The sequence below is a fragment of the Bactrocera oleae genome, chromosome 4 (genome assembly GCF_042242935.1).
Source record: "Bactrocera oleae isolate idBacOlea1 chromosome 4, idBacOlea1, whole genome shotgun sequence".
Taxonomy (NCBI): domain Eukaryota; kingdom Metazoa; phylum Arthropoda; class Insecta; order Diptera; family Tephritidae; genus Bactrocera; species Bactrocera oleae.
Genome location: NC_091538.1, coordinates 37,762,122 through 37,765,431, shown reverse-complemented (window position 1 = coordinate 37,765,431; position 3,310 = coordinate 37,762,122).

The following is a 3,310-nucleotide window of genomic DNA, read 5'->3' as shown; positions in this document are numbered from 1 at the left end:
GAATTTATTTGACAATCCCACTTCTGACACCAATTGTAACGGATTTCTCGATTAATCGTCTAACTATAACTCACTCTTGAGCTCGATCACTGGATTGTTAAATTAAAGTCCCAATTTAATGCTATACACTTATCTTTATTTCCAATTCCAACAACTTAACACTTATTGCTCGCCATTCGAACTTACAACTTATTGCTTGTAGCTTAATTACTCTTTACACGGCAACACTCTAATTAGAACTGTGTCTGCTGCACAATCCGGCAGCCCTTATATAGTAAATTTTGAACAAAAGTTCGCTACTAGAACATTCTGGCAACTACGAATTCGCTGTCTAGTTGCTTCTGGCAGTTTATCGTCAATTCTGATTTGTTCTGGTACTCGTGTTCGCCACAATATATATATATATATATTTATATTTTGAAAGCGAATTAAAATGAACAATAAAAGAGAATTATACCCCAAATACATGAACTATAATTTTGTTCATTCCCTTCTATTGATAAATTATGGTAATGGATTGGCCAGGGTTATTTTTTTGAAGTGCGGCCGAAGGCCGCCAGTGCAAATAAGAAATCTAAACAAAAAACAAGTAATGTTAAAGATGGTATATAACTCTCTATAAACTTCAATTTTTATTAAGGATAATTATAATAACAGTGAAGAATTTGAAAATTTTATATATGAATACATATGGCGTAAAAATATAGCAAATCAGCATCATGATTCATTTGTGAAATTATCAGATGCAATAAAACATACGTTTAAGCCATAAAACCTTTTTCTTTTATTAAAATGGAAAATTTAGTTCATAATATTTTGTAGAGGGTAATTGGGTTTTTTATTTTTTTTTTGATTGCTTTCATTCGTTTGGATATGGCAACACTTATTATCTGACAACTTGAAACCCATTTGTTATTGTTCATATAACGAAAATTGTGTAAAAATTAAATGCTTATTTAAAGCAAATATTTAATGTAAAATAAATACAAGTATGTAGAAACGTGTTAGTGTATAATAAGTGCAAGTGTAGTGAAGTGTTAGTGTATAATAAGTGCATAATATAAAAGAAAAGTTAACCATAAATCGAGAAGTTATAAAACTTTAAGTTTTCAAGGCTATTTCTATATATATTCTTGATCTGGAGTATCTCCTCTATCCGCCCATACCCATTTTATCCCCGAAAGCCTTGGACGGTATACTAAAGCTGACCCCATTTATTTTAACGTATGCAAAATGATGATGATGCAAAAATAAAATTGCCATATTTATATATTTTGCAAACGAAGAAAAATAAAATAAAAAGAGAGGAATCATAAATACAGGAATCATAATCGTTGATGGACACTAATAAATCTTTTAGTTTCCTTCACTTGATAAACCCTGGTGTTGGAGCGACCAGGGTTATTTTTTTGAAGTGCGGCCGAAGGCCGCCAGAGCAAAAAGAAGCTCTGTGCGAAAAAGTAACATTGTAATAAAGCATATAACATAATCCTTAACATCAATGCTCTCTAATATTTTTTCGGATTCCTGTATTTGTGGTATTATCTGTTTTCATGTCTTTCAGTTCATTTACAAAAGATGTTGATAAGGTAACACTGGTTATTTGACCTTTTGTCTTGAATTCAACTGGTTTTGCACTATATAATGTAAAATAAATATGTACGAACGAAATATAAGAGTATAACTCATTTTAAATCGAAAAAATACGTACTTTAAATAGTTGAAATTTTCAACTTTAAACGTAAATACTTCGAAAACTGTAAGTTTCCCGCGGTTATATCTATATATATAGTCTTGATCTGGAGGATCTCCTCTATCCGCCCATTTTGTTTATACATATTTTATCCGCCAACAGTTGATAAAAAATGCTTAGCCTTACCGCAGCAGTCCCCGAGTGCTACACGTATTTTCTTTATTTATTTCTAGACTAGAAGCGTTAACTTTGAAAAATGATTGAAGAAGTTTTAAATATTTAGAACAGCCGGTTACGCTTCATTATAAAGCAGAAAGGAAGAACTAAGTTTAGTCACAATTATTAAAAATTAGTAGTGTGCAAAATTATTCAAATAAGTAAGTAAGGGCTAACCTCGGGAGTAATCGAACATTTTATAGTCTCGTCATTTTTAGGTCCCAAAAAAGGGAATTTATTTTTAGATATTGGTAAAGAATAAAATCACGATTTTTTTTAGCGCCGTGATCTGATGGTATGGAGGGATAGAGGTCCTCAGGATTAAAAAATGTATAAACTTGTACCCGCCTCAGACTTATAGCTTTCGAGATATCTGTATTTTAAGTTCTAAAATTGTAAAGTAGTGTACGATATTTCACTATGTTTTAAACACTTTGCACACATTTTTTAATGAACAGAATATAAGCTACTTACCAATAGACATATTTTGTACTACGATAAGAGATAATATTGTGACTAACATGGATGATAACACAAAATCGAACTGACGATAATTGCCAGAAGCAACTGGACAGCAAATTCGTAGTTGCCAGAATGAACTATAATTGAGGATATACTATATAAGGGCTGCCAGACTGTGCAGCAAACACAGTTCTAGCAGAGAACGTATATCATAGAGAAGGTTCAATTGCGGACCAGCGTGTGAATTGTCAAAACCTAACAAGATTTTATTAGTGAATTTCACCAAATCTGGCTTGGAAGGAGAAATTTTAACAGTGGAGAGTGAACAGAGCTGAGAATTCAATGAAAATTATGCTCAGAGACTTGCTTTGATATTACAGCTGCATGTTAGACTTTTGGCTTATATTTTTATACGTTTATATGCAATCATATTTATTGATATGAATATCATTTTGCGCATTTTTATGAATGCATGCAAAACTGATAAGATCTATTAAATTATGAAATTTCGAAATAATATTTATAGTCAATTTGGGCATTTAATAATATTATATAGTTTTTACATAATATGCATTCTTATATAATTTTATATCTTTTATAATATTAATCTTTTATAGTCATATGTACATTTATCTGAACATGCGCATTTGAATGTACGCATTCAGAAATTCAAATCATAATTTATCACTTATCAATACACTATATGCAGAGAATGTTAATAAATATATAAATATTCATATATTAACATTCTCTGCTATATGTGCGCACATTGATTTATATGTCAACATATATATGTATGTATGTACATATAACATTGCCAACAAATAATGCATACACAAACCAACCTACATACATATGAATATCCGTACACATGTATATATGTCACCTGCAAAAACTACAAACATTGTTCTACAAAAACAACAATCGTCACAAGGCAAT